The 21,951-nt window shown below is 38.4% G+C and overlaps 1 protein-coding gene across 1 annotated transcript in view; it reads left to right on the forward strand.

The window, feature by feature from the left end:
- The window catches only part of LOC150098002 (organic solute transporter subunit alpha), a 190,179-nt gene that overhangs the window by 78,966 nt on the left and 89,262 nt on the right, over positions 1-21,951 (forward strand). The window lies entirely within an intron of this gene.

The raw sequence follows: 21,951 nt of genomic DNA on the forward strand, positions 1-21,951 counted from the left end.
GAACAGGGTCTCTCAGGCACTGAGAGAAGAGGGAACTGATCTTTGGTGGAACTGATAAGGATAGTAAGTTTACAGTGGGACTTTGTGGAGGTTGTACCTGGCTATTTTTTCTGATGTGCCGTGGATGTAGGGTATGGGATGGCATTTCTGAAGTCCTTCTGAAGAGATGGCTGGGGAAAACTGATTATTTTTTTACTATAATCGCTGTAGCCATTGGATGGGAAGATGTTGTGTATGTGATTGAGTTCTGAAAGGGAAGTTCCACTGGAACAAAACTTGTGGGTTCTATTGGTTAGAGTTTTAATAATGCCATATTGTTGAGAGGTGGTGGTGGGAGAGTTTATGAATGTGTCTGCCTGTGTGAGTGGGTTTTCTATATACAGAGAAGGAAAAGTTCTAATAGTAACCTTCCAAATGGTAACCTATACTTTTCTGTATATCTTGTGAATTGTTTTTTTATTGTAGCCATTTTTTACAGATATTTGGTTAATGATTTTGAATTCTTGGCTTAGAGCTTGTTCATTTGATCAGATTGTTAGTGCTTTGTGTTTGAGGATGCTTATGATGCCTAGTTTTTGTGTTGGGTGGTGGTAGTATGAATTTTTGTGTATGTATTGACCCTTGTGTGTAGGTTTGCGGTAGACAGAGAAGGCAAGACAGCCTGGGGGAAGACGTGCGATGAGTGTGTCTAGAAAAGGAAGAGAGTTGTTGTTTTTGATTTCAATGGTGAATTGGATACGTTTGTCTTGTTTTTTCAGGCGGCTAAGGAATGCATTTAATGTTTCGCAGCCGTGGGGCCAACTGGTGGAAATGCCATTGACATATCTGAGCCAGATCTAGAGCTCGTTGCTCGAAGTCTTCCATGTAAAATATTTTACTAATTTTTAAAATTTTTACAAATTTTTACAAATTGGAACAATTAGTTTGCTAATATTCTTAGTATTATAGCCATTGGATAGAAAGGTACAGTGAAGAAAGAACAGTTTAGCTGTGAAGGCAATATGGTTAGAATGGTAGTTAGAGGTTATGTTAACAAGAGTTTTTATAATACCATGTTGTTGCAGTGGGAGATGATGGGAGAGTTTGTATATGTTTCTACTCTTGTGGCTAGGTTTTCTATAAACTGAGAAAGAAAGACATGGCTTTAAATTTTTCAGGAAATGACAATGTATACTAAAATATTATTTAAAAAACTTTAATCAACACCTTCTAATATTTCGGAAATGTTACATTGCCATCTTCTGGGAACATAAAACTATGATATGTGCATGCAGGCACTAACAACAAGCAAATGAGACTGAAGAAGGCAACTGGTGTTGGTCCTAGAGTTCTAAAGGTGCCCCCAGTGGGCTAAATTGGGTTATCTTGGCTGTTGGGCTGATGTTCTTAGGATGCAAGCTTTCCAAATTTGTGGCAATCTCATGCACCCAAATTTGTTGAAGTTTGGGAAGTTTTTTAGAGCTGAGGCTGATTCCAGGAATAATCTTTCATATTTATATTTGCTGTGGTGTAGTAAAGTGGCTTTCTTCCAGTGTATTCTGTGGTGGGTATCTAGTGCATGGTCTGCAAGTCCTGAGTGGCTGTATTGGAAACCGGATGTAATCTTTGTGTTCGGATATTCTCATATTAGCTGTCCTGCCTGTTTGGCTGTAGTAGGACAGTTTATTAAAATTTATTAGTAGAATTTATTAAAATACAATGTGGATGGTGATTATCGGAGGAGACTTGAATGGACACATAAGGAGACAAAATAGGGACTGTGAAAGGGTGCATGGCAACCATGGAGTGGTAAGGATGAACTGGGAAGGGGAGAGGATTCTGAACTTCGCAGTAGCATTTGATCTGGCAATTGTGAACTCCTTTTTCTGTAAGAGAGAAGAGCATTTGATAATTTAGAAGTGGCAACAACATTTCACAGATTGACTACATTTTGACTAGAAGAAAACATCTTAAGGCAGTAACAAATTGTAAGGTAATCCCAACAGATCAAGTGGCACAGCAACACCCACTGTTGTGTGCAGACTTTAAAATAAGGTCGAAGATATGAACCTTTGGAAGCCATGAGAGGAAGACAATTAAGTGGTTTCGCTTAAAAGAAGAGCATGTGAGGAACTGTTTTAGGGAGAAGGTGTTAGAGAGGATATCGGATGGACTAGAAAGTATACAAGATCGGTGGAGACATAATTCAAAAGCAATTCGAAGCTGTGCAATTGAGGTGCTTGGTGAAACATCCATAAAGATTAGAGAGCAGATGGAGGGTTGTGGTGGAATAATAATGTACAAGAAGCAGTGACGGCTAAGAGGAAGGCACAGCAGAAGTGGGACGAGTCAAGAGTGGTAGAGGACAGAGAGAAGTACATAGAGAAAAAGCAAGAAGCCAAGAGAGTTGTTGCACAGGTGAAGGCTATGGCATATCAAGACCTTTATGATCCATTAGAAACAAAGGAAGGACAGAGAAAGATTTATCGATTGGCAAAATGTAGAAATGAGGTATCAGAGGACATTGTACATATGAGGCAGATCAAAGACTCTGGAGGAAGGGTATTAAGGAGGGATGTGGATATAAGAAACAGATAGAGAATATACTTTGAAGAGCTTTTGAATGAAGAAAATGCAAGGACTCATAGAGAAGATGGGGAGCCTTATGAAGGGATGGTGCAGAACATTAGTAGAGTGGAAGTGAAGGAGGCCATAAAGAGGATGAAGAATGGAAAATTGGTGGGCTCTGACAGGATCCCAGTGGAAGCATGGAAGGCCCTGGGGGAAGAGGGAATTGACCTGCTGTGGGACCTGTTAATAAAAGTTTGTCAACAGGAAAATATGCCCGAGGAATGGAGGGAAAGTACTCTTGTCCCTTTCTACAAGAGTAAAGGGGATGCACAAGCCTGTTAGAATTACAGAGGAATAAAGTTGATGTCCCACACAATGAAAATTCTAGAGAGGGTTCTTGATGGAAGACTGAGGAAGAAGGGGATTGCAAAGGAGCAATTTGGCTTCATGCCTGGTCGATCGATGACATATGCTATCTTTGGGTTATGACAGATGATGGAAAAGTTTCGAGAGAAGCAATAGGAGCTACATCTTATATTTATTGATCTGGAGAAAGCGTATGATAGAGTGCCAAGGCAAGAAGTCTGGAGGTGTCTGAGGGAGTAGAAGGTACCGGAGAAATATGTCAGCCTGGTGCAGGAGATGTACAGAAATGTGAAGACAAGTTTGGATCTGCCTGGGAGAGACAGAAAGTTTTCCAGTGACAGTTGGCTTGCATCAAGGGTCAGCATTAAGTCCATTCCTGTTTAATATTGTGATGGAGGAGGTGAGAGAAGACGTGCCTTGGACTATGTTGTGTGCAGATGACATCGTGCTGTGTGCAAAATCAAGAGAAGTGGCAGCTAAACTGGAAAGTTGGAGGAAAGTACTGGAAGAGAGAGGTATGAGACTGAGCAGAAGTAAGACAGTATATGTGTTGCAAAGTGCATGGCAGCCATGAGACAGATCTGGAGCTGGAAGGAAATGTCATCAGGAAGGTCAGTGACTTAGATTCAACAATGAAAGAGGGTGGTGAGGCTGAGAAAGAAGTGGGATGCAGGATACAAGCAGGATGGAGGAACTGGAGAGAGATGGCTGGAGTGCTATGTGATAAGAGGGTGCTGATCAATCTAAAAGTCTAAATTTACAGGACACTAGTGAGACCAGCTATGACATATGCTATGGAAACTCCGGCCCTGAAGAAAAAAAACATCAGCAGGATGGAGGTAGCAGAGATGGGAATGCTTAGGTGGATGTGCAGTGTGACCAGAGAGGATCGTCTGAGAAATGACTATGTAAGGGGAATGGTGAAAGTTACAAACTTAGGAGCAAAGATACAGGAGGCAAGGTTGAGATGGTTTGGTCATGTGATGAGGGAGGAAGAGTATATGGGAAGAAAAGTCATGCAGATGATGTGCATGAGGAAGAGGAAGCGCAGGCGGCCAAAGAAGAGATGGTGGAGAAGGACTTCAGGATGAAGAACTTGGGTGTGGCTACAGCCCAAGACAGGAGGTTGTAGAAGAGACTCATTACAAACAGTGACCCTACTTAAGTGGGAAAAGCTGCAGAAGAAGAAGATTAAAATGCGATGTCGCACATCAAAAAATGTGAAAGTCTAAAAGCGAACTCTGCCTCCAAACCTCAAATACCGCTCAACACTAATTAACCTTTCTTCCCTTACCCTGAAGCACTCACATGTAACCACAACTTCGCCTTAGCACCAAAAAAAAAAAAAAAAAAAAATACCTTCTGAAGAAATAATGATACAGGTAGAACATGGTATCTGCAACCTTCTCATCCATATTGCAAACAATATCAGACTGGATGCAGCTGGGGTTCTTGCCAAAGCTAAACCACCTAAAACCAACCTATTTAAAGAAGAATTAAAAGCTCTACAAGAAATGAACAACAACAGCAATAAAATTCACAAATAATCACCAAAGCAGATAAGGGAAATGGCAATGTGGTTCTCAACCAAACTGACTACACAGGTTAGCTTTCTTCTTTACTGTTAGATCAGTTTACCTTCCTACCTCCCTATTGAATATGATCCCACCAGCTCCCAAATCAGAACACTTCGAAGGCTCCTTAAGAAGGTTAATTCTTGGCCTGTGGAAGTGATTAGCAGACTAAAACCTTTCAACTTTAGACCACACCCCCAAATATATGGACTACTAAAAATCCATAAGCAGAATGTGCCATTACATCCCATTGTGGATGGCATTGATTCCCCCACCCCTAATAAAAAATTAGCCAAGCATTTAGCCAAAGTGCTCACACATTATACTAACAACACACACCATCACACATAAAAAAAACTGCCCATTTTAAAGCTGGTATAGAAAACCTCTGACTCTAACACATTGACATAATGGATGCCCCACTCAAAGATACCTTAGATCTCATCAGAACCAAATTTCTTTCCGATATCTCACCCCTATTTCAGTTTACCATGAACTCAGGCTGTTTCATTTGGCAAGGAAAATTCTACAAACAGATAGAGGGGACAGCAGTGGGTTCTCCACCCCTGGCAAACTTCTTTATGGAGACTTTTGAAGAAAAAGCCTTAAACTCAGCCCCACAAAAACCCACTGTCTGGCTACGCTTCATGGATGATGTTCACTATTTGACCACATGGCTTAGATACATTCCACAACTTCTTAACACACTTAAACAATCGACACCCCAGAATCCAGTTCACCTTGAAAACAGAAAGCAACAGTCTCCCTTTCCATGATACTCTGATTACATGCCATCCTAATGGATCCCTGGCTTTCTCTGTTTACAGAAAACCAACCCATACAAGTAGATACATTCACCAGCAATCACCCCCCTCAGAACAATATGGGATTATAAAAACCCTATATAACAGGGCTAAATTAATCTGTTCAGATAACAAAGCCCTTACTACTGAACTCAACCATATCCTTGACACCTTCTTAGCCAATGGCTACAACCCCCAAAAAATCCAGAAAATATTAAAACCAGTTACCCCCCCCCCCTTCATAACAGAGATTACACTAAATCCATCACCACATTCCTTATGTCTGGAGCATGTCTGAAAAGCTAACAAAAATCCTGAAAAATATGACCTGACTACCTGTTACAAACCATATAAGAAATTGACATCCCTTATCAGCTCTAAAAAAGACCAACCACTTCCCCTAGACCTACCTGGAATATACCAGGTCCCTTGCAGTTGTAAACTGTCCTACGTTGGCCAAACAAGTAGAACAGCTAATATCAGGATATTCGAACACAAAGATTACATCTGGTTTCAGCAATACAGCCACTCAGGACTTGCAGACCATGCACTAGATACCTACCACAGAATACACTTGAAGAAAGCTGCTTTACTACACTGCAGCAAATATAAATGTGAAAGATTATTTCTGGAATCGGCGTCAGCTCTAAAAAATACTTCCCAAACCTCAACAAATTTGGGTGCATGAGACTTCCCCAAATTTGGGAAGCTTGCATCCTAAGAACATCATCCCCAACAGCCAAGACAACCCAATTAGCCACTGGGAGCAACTTTAGAACTCTAGAATCAACGCTAGTTGCCTTTTGCTCGTTTGTTGCCTGCATATCATAGCCATTTTCTCGTTGTTAGTGCCTACATGCACATATCATAGTTTTATGTTCTCATCATCATCATCATCAAATTCCTGCCATGTACCCTCAAGGGGTGTACAGGATATGACAGTACTACATGAAAAAATTACATCGTTACTAACTTCCTATCTACAATTTTCCTCCAAATCAGTCTGTTACTTGTCAAGACACCAACATTATCAGATCTTATATTTCTATCGTCTAAGGCACTTTGTACCGTATCAATCCACCTATATCTTGGTCTTCCTCTGGGTCGTTTTCCTGCCAACCTGGCAGAGAACACTTGTTTTGCTAATCTTTCCTCTCCCATTCTATTTAAGTGACCATACCACCTGAGATTAGCTCTGCTAACGCATTCCTGGATGCTGACAATGTCAAGCTCTTTCTTAATATCCTCATTTTTAATATGATATTGCCATTGATGCCATCTGTTCATGCCTATAATCTTTCTCAGGATTTTCATATCTGTGGTCTCTAGTCTTTGGTCAAGTGTTTTACTTCTGACCCAGCTCTCAGATCCATAAGTTAAAACTGGTTTGAACACTGTCTTGTATACAGCTAATTTAGTGTTCCGACTAATTACTCTCTTATTCCATATGAATTTATTCAATTGACTTCCCACCATACCAGCTTTGCTGATTCTGTTGTTTATTTCTATATTTAATTTACCATCTTCAGTAAAAATCATGCCTAAGTAGCTGAAATGTTTTACTTGTTCCACAGGTTCTCCATTCACAACACAGTTGACATTTTCAATGATTCTGCCTATTTTCATTGTCTTTGTCTTTTTATTGCTGACCTTCATACCATATCTATTACTACAGCTATTCAATTTAGTCAGAGAATCTTGCAGACTTGTAGCGGATTTATTTAGAAGTATAACATCATCCGCATAAAGCAAAGAGCTGACATTAACATCTCCAATTTTGATATCAGGTTTAATACCACATTCCTTCATAATGTTATCCATATAGATAATGAATAACAGAGGGGATAATGTTCATCCTTGTCTCACACCAGATTTAACATTAAACCATCTTCCTTCAATTCTAACTGCTGACTTACAACTCAAATAAAGACTAAGTATTGCTTGATATAATGCCCCATTGACACCAATATAACTGCAGCGTATTGAATAGCTTCTCTCTTGACACCTTTTCATATGCCTTTTCCAAATCGACAAAACTTAAATACAGATCTTTGTTATATTCCCATGCTTTTCTCGACTATTTGTCGTAAAGTGAAGATCTGATCCTGACAGCCTCTATTTGGCCTGAATCCAGCTTGTTCTTCACCAAGCTTTTCTTCCACAATTCTTCTCAACCGCTTCTCAAGTATATTTGCATAGATCTTGCCAGGAACACTCAGTAGGGAAATACCTCTGTAATTCTCACATTCAGTTTTATTTCCCTTTTTTATATATGGGTACTATGAGAGCTCTACTCCAATCATCGGGAATTCGTCCCTCTGTCCAGGCTTTCTGAACTATGCAGTTCAGCCACTGTAAGACTTTTCTACCACCATACTTCAGCATTTCTGGTCGAATATCATCTACTCCTGCTGCCTTTCCACATTTCAAACCTTTGATGGCTTTTTCTACTTCAAGTATATATATATGTATTCCTGACTGCATGCCTTGTCAGTGTTTTTTTATCACTGTGCTGTCATCACTGCTTATTTCATTTAGCAGTTTTTCAAAGTAATTACTCCATACTTCAAGGATATCTTTTTCTGTTTTCATGTCACCTTTATCATCTCTAACTCCTTTTACAGCACTCTTTCCTCCATTCCTAAGTTTCTTCAACAACCTCCAGAATATTTTGCCACCTTCTTGATATTTATTTTCTATATTCTTGCCAAAGTCCTCCCATGACTTTTGTTTAGCTAGTTTTACACACTGTTTAGCTTTCTTACATTTCTCTCTGTATTCTGTAAGAGTAAAAGCTGACTTATTTGCCAGGAACTTTTGATATGCTTTCTTCTTTTCCTTCACTGCCTCTTTAACTTCCTGTGTCCACCAGGGAGTTCTGATTTTTTTATACTTGCACACAACCTCACCACATGCCTCTCTGGCAGAATCAATCAATGTTTTCTTCAGAGTTTGCCACTGAATGTCCAAGGTTTGATTCCTGTTCTCAAACGCTTTCATTTTCTTTTCAATAATCTTTGTGTATTTTAGTCTACAGTTCACATCTGAGAGCTGCTCAACTTTTATTCGCTTTAAAACTTTCTTACATGTTATTCTTTTCAATATCTCCAAGGAGAGATACCAGAGAGTGGTTTATTCAGGAGTGGAGTCAAAAAGACGTCTTGTGACTAGTGGAGTGCCGCAGAGCTCTGTTCTTGGACCACTGCTTTTCAATTTGTTCATCAATGATATTGGAAAGGATTTGAGAGGAAGTGTTCACTTGTTTGCTGATGATGCAAAGTTTGGGTAGAGCAATTGTGATTGCACAGGATGTCAAAATTTTACAGGATGATTTGGATAGTTTGGAGGACTGGGCTAGGAAAAATGGATGTCAGTTTAATGTGGCAAAGTGTAAGGTTATGCACTTTGGGGTGAAAAGAACAGCAGCAGTATATCGCATTGGTGGAACCGTACTCCAGGAGATTGATGAAGCCAGGGATTTGGGAGTGCTGGTGGACAGGGAGTTGAAGTTTAGGGGGCACATTGCAAAAGTGACTAAAACAACTCACCAAATCACTTGGCTTATGAAAAATACTTTAACGTGCAGAGACAAACAAGTTGTTGTTCCTCTGTATCGAGCCTTGATAAGACCCCATCTGGACTTCTGTGCCCAGTTATGGGCACCAGGGTTTCTTCGTGATGGGGAGGAAGTGGAGGGGGTCCAGAGACGAGTGACCAAGATGATAGCAGGCCTGTGGTCTGTAGAATGATTCTTATGAGAATCGGTTGAGGATTTGTGGGTTGCAGAAATTGGACGATAGGCGGAGGGGTGATATGATTGAGACATTCAAATTACTGAAGGTTTTTTTTAAGATTGATCCAGAAGATATTTTTGAAAATATGACTGGTGGTGGGAGGACTAGGGGCTATGCATGGAAGCTGGGCAAGAGCGTGGTTGACAAGGGTGTTAGAGCTAGGTTTTTTACTTGGAGAGTGGTGAATGAGTGGAATAAGCTTCCAGAGTCTGTTGTGGGTGCTACAACCGTGAATGAGTTTAAGGCAAGATATAGTAGATACTGTGTGAATGTTGAATAGTTGTTCCATACATGATGTTAGGGCCTCCCTCGATGAGTCTGTCGACTCCTTGGAGTTTCCCGGAACAATAATAATAATAATAATAATAATATGAAATTCAATTATATCCTGCTCAAGACTAAACAGTGATCACTTCCAATTTCAAATCCTCTGTACACTCTGGTGTCCTGCACCAGGGAGAAAACATCATTATCAACAATAACATAGTCAATGAGACTTTTCTTATTCCTTGCCTCTTCTCTTCATGTGAATTTGTGCACATTTTTATGTTGGAACATGGTGTTAGTAACAACCAGTCTATGTTCTGAGCAGAAATCTAACAGGTATTTATCATTATTATTAGCTTTGCTCTTTTCTCCAAATTTTCCCCAAATATTTTTGTATGTCTCACGTTCATTTCCTACTCTGCTATTTAGATCCCCAAAAAGGACCAACTTTTCCTTTTTCATTGTGTCAGTTGCTTTTTCTAAAGCGTCAAAAAATTCCTCCACTTCTACCTTAGTAGAACCTTCTGTGGGACCATAGGCACAAATAAGTCTCATTGTCCAGTTTCCCATTCTCATATTTGCCCACATCACTCTACTTGAGACTGACTGCCATTCAAGAAGATTAGCCTCATATTTTGTGTTGAATGTTATGGCTACTCCTTCTTTTCCTTGATTGTTATTGCCTGAATATAACATTTTGTATTTATTGCTCAGAAAGATCTCACCAGTTTTGGTCTTTTTTGTTTCAGTCACCCCTATTATGTCGATCTGGTACTTATCTAATTCCTCAGCTAGCTCCATTTCTTTGCCATTCAGGCTTCTTACGTTGATAGTACCGATCTTTAACTCTGGTGATGTTGAGTTGGGGTTTGTTTTCAGATTTGTTCCAGTAGCTGACTTTTCGCTGTTCGCCCTGGTTCCCTGGCGAAAACAATGGGGGCCTTGTTTAACCATGCGACACCCCAGCCGGCATGAAATTTTGTCATGTTGTACCATCATTTTTTTATTTTGGTTTAACCAATAAGAATACAATTTGGTCGGCTAAATCCCAAATTGCTAGCCCATCCTCGTTCGTTCAGTATCAAAGTAGAAAACCAACAGGGTGCACCACGTGAAGGTGAGGATTGTCAGAAGCCCTGGTCGGTTCTCCGCATTCCTTTAAAGGCTATGTGGAGGTCTCCTCTCAATTATACAGCTTTGACCCTTAAACAACCCAATTAGCCACTGGGGGCAACTTTAGAACTCTAGAATCAACGCTAGTTGCCTTTTGCTCGTTTGTTGCCTGCATGCACATATCATAGCTATTTTTTCATTGTTAGTGCCTACATGCACATATCATAGTTTATGTTCTCAGAAGATGGCAGTGTAGCATTGCCGAAATATTGGAAGGTGTTGATTAAATTTTTTTAATTAATATTTTAGTACGTTGTCATTTCCTGAAAAATTTAAAGTCATGTATAACCAACATATAAGTTTATCTACAAGAATTGAGAAAGAAAGAATGGTGTTGGGAAAGTATGGTCAGAGTCTCCAAAAAACTGTTGTTATTTTCTATTTTATAGTGAATTGAATTTTGGTACTAGCTTGGAAAGAGTGTAATGTGTCCAAGCCATGTGGCTAAATGGAAAACACATCATCGATGCCAAATAGGAGGTTTGAGAACAATGGTATCAAGAGAGTGTTTTTTTTTTTTGAAATGGTCCATAGAAATTGGCTAATATATGATAGTGAATGAACCTATGGCCATATGCTTATAGATGATGTATGCTTATATCTGTTTATAGATGATGTTCTTACAAGGTGAAGTAACCAGAATGAATGGCAAAAATTAAGAGTGCAGAGAAGTTGTAGAGGGAGGACATTTTTAAATAAAGTTAAGGTGTTAAAATAAATCAAGATGTCGAACTAACCATAATATCAGTTATACTTAAAAAGTAATAGGTAGCTAGATGCTGTAATTACACATCTTCCTAATAGCACTTTTTCTCTCTCAGTTTACAGAAAACTTCACACTGGTAGATACATATATACACAAACTTCCCCACCCCATCCTCACAACAACATGCTTCTCTCACAGTTGAACGTTACTTTTTTTCACTGTATCTTTCTATTCTATGGTTACAGTGCCAAAAAGATTAACAAAATAATTGTTCCTTCCACCTGTAACTTCACAATTCCCCCCCTCGAGATAGAGATTATAGTATTGCGATTAAATTCTTCCTCTCTCGGTTCCAGGTATCAACAGACTAGGAGATCCGCTAGCATCCATCTTAAAGAATATAAGAATTGTGCCCACTGACCCCAACCATAGTTGGGGCAGTGGGCACAATTCTTATATTCTTTAAGATGGATCTAGTCAGATATAGTTGACCATGCTCATGATAACCTTGCACAGAATCAAATAGAAAAAGCTATTACTTGACTTTAATGAGAAATAATTAAATAGTGTGCTGTTTTCATTCTATTCAAGCTGAAGATAAGAACAACAGGTTGCGAGTTTGAATTCCTGCAGTGGGTGCAGATGTTTGTGATTGTCTTTAGGTGGTAGAGGGATATCATTACCTGAGACCACTATCTGCTTATTTTAGAAGTCTTGAAGTGACTTGAAAAGTCCTATGTTTGGTCTCGAGAGCAGGATTTCTGGACAGTGTAAAACAAATTAATCAGTATTAAAAAAGCACCTGAGCCCACCCATAAGTTTGCAACCTGTCTTGAGTGTGTGTGTGTGTGCAGGGGGAGGGGAAGGAATTCATAAAAAATGCTACCTAAAAATACTTACCTCAGTACAGAAGAGAACAGCTGAGAACAGATATCTTACAGTATTACAGGATATCAGTGTATTAAAATTCAGATATCCCACACTCCCATGAGAGAGGGCTATATCAGATTTTATTGGATTAAGGTCGGAGGATGCATTTAGAATGACAGAAGAAAGAGACAGGTGGAGAAGAGTAATACATTGGGTTACAAGTCCTAAGTCATGGGGAGATTGACTAATAAGACACAACATTTTTAATACATCAGTTCATGTGGGAGTAAGAATCCGTTTTTGTTCTTTATGAACTAGAAGTTGCAATTACCTTGGACAACATTTATGGAGAAGTTTGTCCTTAAGGACTGTCCTCTTTTGGACTGTGTCTAGAATTTTTTTGGGAGATTTTTGCTGTACTCTCCCATATGACAGCAGTGTTCTAAGGATTTGTACAAAGTTAGTAGCTGGGTATTATCAAAGGTAAGGAGAGGTTGAAATCTTTTTTTTGTGAGAAAACAGAGAATTGAAGGCAACTGGTTGTAATCATCCTCTAGCAGGATAGTACTGAAATTGTTTAGAGGATGTTCAAGCACTGCAAGTTTTGTCACATAAGTAGGAGGAATGGAGGAGGGAATGCTGTCATCAGAAAAACTGGTTTAAGGTAAGTGAGCAAAAGTCTCTATGACCTAGTTACAAAGGGTTGAAGGAAACTCATAACATGGCAATTTGCTGAGCAGCTTTCTCTGCTATAGACACCATGAAATGTCTTGGAAATGCTAAGTGCAGCACAGGTTTCACCAACCTTCCCATGTCACATATTCAGAGGTCGGTGATGCAGATAAGGAATTTGTTGTATATCTTGAACAGCAGAATCCATACTTGTGGTTATTGATTAACTGGTGGGTCTTCAAGTGTTGATGACTGGTTGATAATGTCTATTATTTTAAAGAGTGGTGTTGAGGACCTTAATTTGATAGTTTTGATGTAGACTTTTATTTCGTTTTTTTTTTTTTTTTTTTTAATTGCCCGAACATGGACTTGCTTGCATGCTATGGGTAGATGCCAGCAGAGTGTAGAGATAATATAGGATATGTGTTAGTTCTAGAACACTTTAAGTGTTCTAGAATCTCTTAAATATATTCATGGTTGGAGGGGCGGTGGCAAGAAAATGACTAGAAGCCTTGTAGATTTAGATTTGTTGATAGTTGTTAAGCAAATGTTGTAGGCTTCACTTTAGAAGCTAGAGTTTCTGTTTTAAGGCACTTGCCATATTCCCTTTTTAACTGCTTTGGTAGTTACAGATTCCTATCCTGTAAAAGCCACCATGGTTTTTCTCTGAAAACCATGGCTTTGATAATATTGAAAGGAGTGGGAAATGAAGACCATTTCACTATAGATGATTTTTCTTAACTTTATCAGAGCAAGCATGTACATCAGAGAGTGGAAATAGTAGTGTGACCATGGAAGGGAAGATTAGAAATCTTAGATTCATCCCACCCCACTTGCTACTTCTGAAATGCGAAAGTGAATTCAATCTAATTAACAAGATTAGGTGTTGGATGTTATTCATAACTTATTTTAATGGTATTACAACAGCAAACAGACTAAATTATAATGTGTATTAACTGACATATTTTACTGGATTTCAAACCAGCATCTTCAGAATTAGCAACATGTTACATTTTACATCAACGATGAGTAAGTACAATTTGAATTTTAATGGACAAAATATCTAAGGTCCTAATTTGGTGCCCTCTGATGTTGTAAAAAAAGTATTACAATTGTGTAGGAGTTGATCCTAGGATAACAGTTTCTGATATTTTTGGCAAATTAATGCAGCCATACTTGTTAAGTTTAGGAGAATGCTTCATAGCCATTACTGACTCTGTGAAGCATTCTCCTAATAACCTGAATAAGTAGGGCTGCATTTATTGCTAAAAATTTGGTTGACTGTTATCCGAAGATCAACTCCTATGCAACTCTAATACTCCTTTTTTTATATATATATTTTTTACAACATAAAGAGGGTTGTAATCTTTTTTTTTTTTTGTTTTGTTTTGATAGTTTTTTGTCTAGATATCTTTTTTCTTTTAGGGTTACGTAGTGGTCAGCATTCATAGTGAAGAATTTATGGAGACAAACACACACGTGTTGGAGTAATTACTTATAATTAAGAAAATAACACTTGACGTTTTGACCTCTGTTTCAAAGTCATCATCAGGAAAACATGCATACACACAGGACACAAGCTACATGACATTACACAAAAGTAAGATAAATTTAAATGCTTTAACTGTTTACCCTAGCCTTATCTCTGGTGGGAAAAATATTAATAAAAGAATATACAAAAATATAATTTAACAAAATAAATTTTTTATACATATCAGTATAAGAATATACTGATGATAGGGTGGGGAAAATCTCTAAATAAATAAAAATAAAGTTTTATAGCGGAACTACATTAAACACATCTCTTTCTGAAGAATCTGAAGGATGGGTCCTTCAGATTCTTGGAATTACAATTCCATTCCTGTTTAGATTCAGATGATGTTTCAGCATCTCACAAGCTTCCTTGAACTTTATTCAAACCAGGTTTTGGTGCAGTATAGGGACTTGTTGCATTTCCAGTTGATTCTGTGACATGTTTAAAGTGCATGGTCTGACAATGGAGGAAATTAATGTGGTGTTTGTCTTTTCTTATTGGGATGGTGTGCACTATTTCCCCTATGTACAGAAGGTTGCAGGTACACTGAATTTTGTAAACCTATGGGTGGGAAAGGCAGGGAAGGAGATCTAGATAGATATCTTTTGTCCATTACAGTTTGAATTGTTTTACTTACTCATTGTCATGTGTAAACTGTAACATGTTATTAGCTCTGAAGATGCTGGTTTGAAATCTAGTGAAATATAAGCCAGTTTCTAAACATCATTCCCTGTGGCTGAAGGGAGGATAATGTATAGTAGATGAAACTTGTACAAGATTATAGTCTGAGTTACTAGGAGGGGATGTTATCGCAACATTACATTTAGAAGAACTGGCTAAGAAGTTGTATAGGGTGAATGGAGAGGAATGTCTAGTAGTCTGGTTGGTACATTGAAGATTTGCATTAAATCATTACTTACTGTAAACGTCTCAGGTTTTCTTCAGTTGTCAACAGAATTGGAAAATAGGGAACTACTTGGAGATGTAGATATTAAACTATGGAAGGATGACTCACAGTGACTTTCAGAATGAGGAAAGTAATGCCGATAGCCGACGAATGATGTATATAGTGATATGCAACCCAGCCTAATGCCAGAGAAGTTCAAAAGAAAGGGAAATATCAGTCAATACAAAAGTACATATAGCAGAAGGAATGATATACATTGATTCCTTCTGCTGTGTGTAGGTTGTCTGGTTTAAAAAACAAACAAACTGAAACTCAAATGTAAGTTATTTAAGTTGTCATTTATGCCGAATGTTGGTAAAGTGGTTGTGAATTGGAAGTGATTTCTATTTTCGATAATTTTTTCGTATTTTTTAAGAAATATTTGTGTATTTTGAGGCAGTTTTTTTTTTTTTTAACTGCAGTGATCTGATTAGGTAAAACATTATCTTCATACCAGACATTAAAAATAAAATAGGAATCTGGTGAAATTTTTTACCACCATTGTCAAATGTCATTTGGTAACCCACTTGAGCACTATTAGCTAGCCAATATAAGTAAGTTTTTTTAATGTTTTGGAGTGCCCATTTTAATCAGTTGCATCTGGCTTATTGATTTATTATTTAACATATGGGTAAAAATACAAGAAATGAATGCACAAACTACTAGGGTGGTCTGAAAAGTTCTTGGCCTAACAATGAAAAAACTAATTTATAATTTCAAAATTATTTTTATTTTTCAACATAATCTCCCTCAAGACTAATACATTTATTCCAGTGCCATTATCCCGTCCCTGTAGTGGCTCTCAATAAGATCTGCAAAATATCCCTCTACAGCTGCAATCACCTCTTGATTCGAAAAAATGCTGATCAGCGAGGAAGAGTTTTAGTTTTGGGAAGAGATAGAAGTCAGAGGGAGCCAAATCTGGGGAATAGGGCAGATGTTCCAACAATTCATAGTGCAGATCCCTTAATTTTTCCCATTGCCAAACACCGTGGATAGGTGCATTGTCCTGATGAAAGATGATTTTTTTTATTCTACAAACTGGGTCTTCTCTCACGAATTTTTTCATCTAGTCTGGTTAAAAGATCACAATAATATTCCCCAGTTATTATCTTACCCTTTTCAAGATAATTAATAAACAAAATGCCTTCAGCATACCAAAATACTGATTCCATGACCTTTAATGGTGATGGAACCAACTTTGTCTTCTTTGGCACTGAACAACTGGCTTCTGTCCACTGTTTTGACTGTTGTTTGGATTCTGGTGTGTAATGGTGAATTGAAGTCTCATCTATAGTAATAAATTGACGTACAAAATGAGTTTTATTCTTGTTAAAACACTCCGAGCACTGTTCAGAGATTTTCATGTGAGTGCATTTTTGATCTGCCGTGAGCAAGCATGGCACCCATCTTGTGCAAAGCTTTTTCATTTGTAATTCTTCATTCAAAATATATCCTACATATGCTTTTGAAATGCCTATAGTCTCAGCAATTTCATGCACTTTGACCCGCTGGTCATCCAGTACCTTATTGTGCACTTGATCAATGATTTCTGGTGTTATTACACTTTTTGGACGTCCTTCATGTGGATCATCTTCAAGGCTGGTACGGCCATGTTTAAACTCGGCAGCCCATTTCTTAATTGTCAAAAACAAAGGAGAAGAGTGCCCATAAACTTTTATGGACTTTGAATGAATTTCGTTTGGCGTTAAACCTTGTTTTACAAAGAATTTTATAACTGCATGATACTCAATTTTATCCATTTCAAGGGATACAGACAACACTTTTGCTTCAGACAGCTGTATAAAACAAACTACTTGATAGAATGACTTGCAATTTCACATGGATGCTTATGTTTAGCATCCATGTGAAATGCTGATAGTGTTGCCATCTATGGTTGAGGCTGAGAACTTTTTGGACCACCCTCGTATATACAGATTGACAATTCAGTTAACCAATCATTTGCATTATTTTGGAGATTAGATCATCATATCACTGGAGGCCTCATGTTCCAGAGGCCTCCAGTGATATGATGCATAGTCTGCACCAGGTCCCAGTGCTGGGACCATCATCTGGTATTTCCACAAGCCAGATTGGAGATCTAGAGGTGAGGTGGAGAGATATCTTACATTTTATTTATTTCTTTGATGGTAGCATCTTTTCTTCTGAAGCATGGAGTGATGCGGAAGAGAACAAGCAACCATATGGGAGGAGTAGATCTTAAAGTGTCAGAGTTCATTCTCATTGTTCTTTTGAGCTGTGTGTTTACAAGTCTCATGTGGTGACTTCGCTCCAAACTGGAGTGCAATCTTCTGCCACTAGTATGACCAGAGCCAAGACTGTTGTTCTGACAGTCAAAGCATCACAACCCAAAGTTGTGCCTATGAGCTTATTTATGATGATGTTCGTGGCATATCTTTAACTTAGTTTTTTTTCTAAACGTTGTTGGTATGTGAGGCTGCAATCAAATGTGACACTAAGATATCAAGGGTTACTTTTGTGGATTAGTCCTGTTGCAGAGGCTTATTTTTAATTTTTCTATGAGCCCCTTCCCCATTGTTATTTAGAGGGAAATCTGGTACAACAGTTTTTACTAGGGTTAGGGTCTAGTATCCAGCTTTCAAAGTAGTTTTGCAGATCGATCTTTGCTCATTGTTTCTTTAAGGATTTATAAGGCATTGTCTCAGGTGGTGATTGTGATATTATCATTGTAGATAAACTTTTGACTGGCTGTTGGAGGGATGTTACTTGTGTACAGGTTGAATAGAGCTGGGACAAAGACACATCCTTGATTTAATCTATCATGTAGGATAATTTTTTTTGCTTTTTTTGTGAATTCATATAAACCTTTATTTTCCAATTGGAGAGCATGGGCAGGTAAGCGGAATTGTCAGTTTGATCTTGTAAAGTGTAAGATTTTGAGATTTGGTAAGCAATGATGGGATGCAAAGTATACACTTGGTGGGGAAACTTTAACAGAAATAGAGGAGATGAGAGATCCAGGAGTAATGGTAGACAAGGAACTGAAATTCAGGGGCCACATTGCACAAGCTGTGAAGACGTCACATCAGATAATGGCAGTGATGCAGAGGATCCTGACATGCAGAAATAGATAGCCTACAGTGCCAGTGTATAAGGCCTTGATCAGGCCTCATATGGATTATTGTGCACAGATTTGGTTGCCAGGTTTTTATGGTGATGAGAATATGTTTGAAGGGGTCCAGAGAAGATTCACGAAGGTGGTCATTGGTCTTTGGAATGTGGAGTTCGAGGACAGATTGAGAGAATGTAAGTTGCAGAGCCTCGTGAATAAGAGGAAGATGGGGGGGGGGTGATTGAGACGTATAAGCTAGTCAGGGGTTGTTATTGGGTCGACATGGAAGGGATTTTTCATAGAATGGGAGAGGTGGGGGGTAGAACAAGAGGGCATCACTGGAAACTGTATAAGGAGGGTGTGAGCAGAGGAGTAGGTTCTTTGCATGGAGAGTGATTGGTGAGTGGAATGCATTGCTTGAGTGTGTTGTGAATTAATCAGTTTAATGAATCATCACATTGAATCAGTTTAAAGCACGGTTGGATGAGCATTTTTGCAAAAATAACAGGAAAAATAACATTAGCAGGATGGAAGTAGCAGAGATGAGAATGCTTAGGTGGATGTGCGGTGTGACCAGAAAGGATCATCTGAGAAATGACTATGTCAGGGGAACAGTGAAAGTTACGAACTTAGGAGCAAAAATACAGGAGGCAAGGTTGAGATGGTTTGGTCATGTGATGAGGAGGGAGGACGAATATGTGGGAAGAAGGGTCATGCAGATGGATGTGCAAGGAAGGCGGAAGCGTGGGCGGCCAAAGAAGAGATGGAGGGAGCTGGTAGAAGAGGACTTGAAGATGAAGAACTTGGATGTGGTGACAGCCCAAGACAGGAAGGTGTGGAGGAGACTCATAATAAACAGTGACCCCACTTAAGTGGGAGAAGCTGCAGAAGAAGAAGAAGAAGAAGAAGATGAGCATTTTTGCAATAGTGTGTACCTCCTGTGATAAGTCTGACTCCATAGAGAGCAAATGTTGGAAGTTATTTATTCTGGGGTATTTTAAGTCATATAGTAATTAGCCAGGATTTGTGCTACCTGTGGGAATAAGCAGACAGTAATGATAGAATGAGATGAAAAGAGTTCCTTCGTGTTAGTGGTGGTAAAGCAGAAATCAGGGATAGTCTTTTGATCCCTATCTTTCAGGTTGCTTTTGTTATAGAATATGCAGTGGCTGATTTTAACATCCAGTCTGTGAATTGCAGGCCTGGTTGTCATTATTATATCCCCATAACTTGGGCTCGACATATATGCTCGCCATCTCACCTATGGTGAGTATATTTTGCAGAATGAACAAATTTAAAATATTTTTTATTTAATGAAATTCTAAATAAATTACTTCTCCAACTATGGTGCAGCACTGATCATTTTGTGGAACTCCTATTGACTTATTGAGACGTCATTAAAATACTGGGTGACCTTGGGTAAGTAAAATTTTTGCATAACGAGCAGGGTTTGCATAATTTGTCAACCCCTGCCCATAATTTACAATGCAAGTGAAAATCCCTGAGGATGATGCTGGTGTGGACTGGCTGAGGAAGTGCAGGGCATGGCCAGTGTAATAGAGGAGGCTTATATACATTGTAAGTTTTGCAGGAAAACCAGAGTCATCAGGTTTATCAGTGAGAAGGATATAGCCAGGGATGGTAATATTGTCTTGAGAGATATAGTGAGTTTCTTGTAGAGCAACATTGTCCACTTTGTGCCTGGTAAGGATATTATTTAGTACTTCTGATTTTGATCTAGTAAATCCCTTGATTCAATAATGGAATATGGTGAGTTGCCATAATCAAAATAAATATAAAAATGGAGGAAAACTCGTAAAAACCTAAATTCTGATCCAATCAGTACTTGCTACTTCGACTAGAAGAATGTATATAAAAAACACTTTGCATTTTAAAAATCAAATTTTTTATCTTTATGTGGACACTTTTGATATTATGGTCAATTTAGATATCGTATCCTTCTTTACTAATATTCCTTTATCAGACACCTTTATTACTTCAAGAAGAATTTCCTTCAAATGGTGTTAAACTATTTGATTTTTTTTTTTATACATTCTGGTTATTTTTCCTTAAAAAACAAATTATATCAACATATCAAAGGCACAGTGATGGACAATCCCATTTCTCCTACTATTGCCCTGTCTTTATGGACTATAAATTAAAGATACCAAGAAATTATATTCTTGGTTTAATCCTTTATCCAAGTGCAAGCAAACAAAGTTTGCACATCAGATAACCTCACAACTGGGCAACTCATATATATATATGTGTGTATATATATATATATATATATATATATATATAGAGAGAGAGAGAGAGAGAGAGAGAGGGGGGGGGCTAATGACTTCAAATCACTTGCCTAGTATCCCATAATGCAAAACACATATCCTTACTGACATGTATAATGCTATGCATTATGGGAAGGGTCACTAAACAGACCAGTTTTGACCTTTATTGAGGTCTCATCAGTGGGAGCCAGACCCAGAAGTGATACCAAGGTTGAAGTAATGCAGAAGTCATATTTCTATATGACTTCTGCATTACTTCAATGTAGCCAAATGGTGTCGCACCTTATTACTAAAATACTCTGGATTAGAGATAGATGTTGAAAGTTTTTTCTGCTTGGTTATACTATAAATTAAAGATGCATTTCTAGATGGATTTAGAGATAGATGCATTACATCTATCTCTAATCCAGAGTATTTAAGTAATAAGGTGTGATATCTTTTAGCTATTTGTATATGGAAATATGAGTTTTGCATTACTTCTACCTTGGTATCACTTCTGGGTCTAGTTCCAACTGATGAGACCTCAATGAAAGTTGAAACTGGTCTGGGTAGTGACCCTTCTCATAATGCATAGCATTATACATGTCTGTAAAGATATATACTTTTGCATTATGGGATACTAAGGCAGGTGATGTGAAGTCATTAGGATCTATATACAGGGTGTTCAGGATAAATTTGACAGTTTCGTAAGGAAAAAGAAAATCTTCTTTGTATCTATTAAATTTAATGAATTGACAAAAAAACATTACAGGCAGAGTTAATTACAATACTATCAACAAGATTTACTCAAAATAACCACCATTAGCATCGATCACAGCTTCAATTCTGCTTCGGAACCTCGAACAAGCTGATGCTACAGTCTCCCTGGGAAGGGCCGCAAAAACTGTTTTAATTTTATCCATTAACTGGGCTTTTGTATTACTGGAAGTGCGATTGGTGTCTTTTTCAACTGCGCCCCATACAAAATAATCCATGGGGTTAAGGTCTGGGGAGTTTGGAGGCCAAACATTTGGACTGGTGAAGTTGTAGAAATTTTCAGCAACCATTTTTGACTTTTCCCAGAGGTGTGGCAAGGGGCCGAATCCTGCTGCCATACATACGGCCTACCATTGGCTACCCTTGTTATCCAGGGCTTGACTACAGTTAGCAACTCCACGAACAAAGCCCGAATTCCAATGCCAGGGTTCTTCAACACCTGTTCCTGCAGATTTGCGAGGAATTCTGCTGTACGAACGCAATCAGATCGTCTGCTAGGGATCTTTCTTCTTGCTACATCCTCGTAGTCACCATTGCAAGTCTCTAGTTCATGCCTGA

This window comes from Typopeltis vanoorti, chromosome 16 (genome assembly GCF_054136105.1).
Source record: "Typopeltis vanoorti isolate ZY-2024b chromosome 16, IOZ_Tvanoo_1.0, whole genome shotgun sequence".
NCBI classification, from domain to species: Eukaryota; Metazoa; Arthropoda; class Arachnida; order Uropygi; family Thelyphonidae; genus Typopeltis; species Typopeltis vanoorti.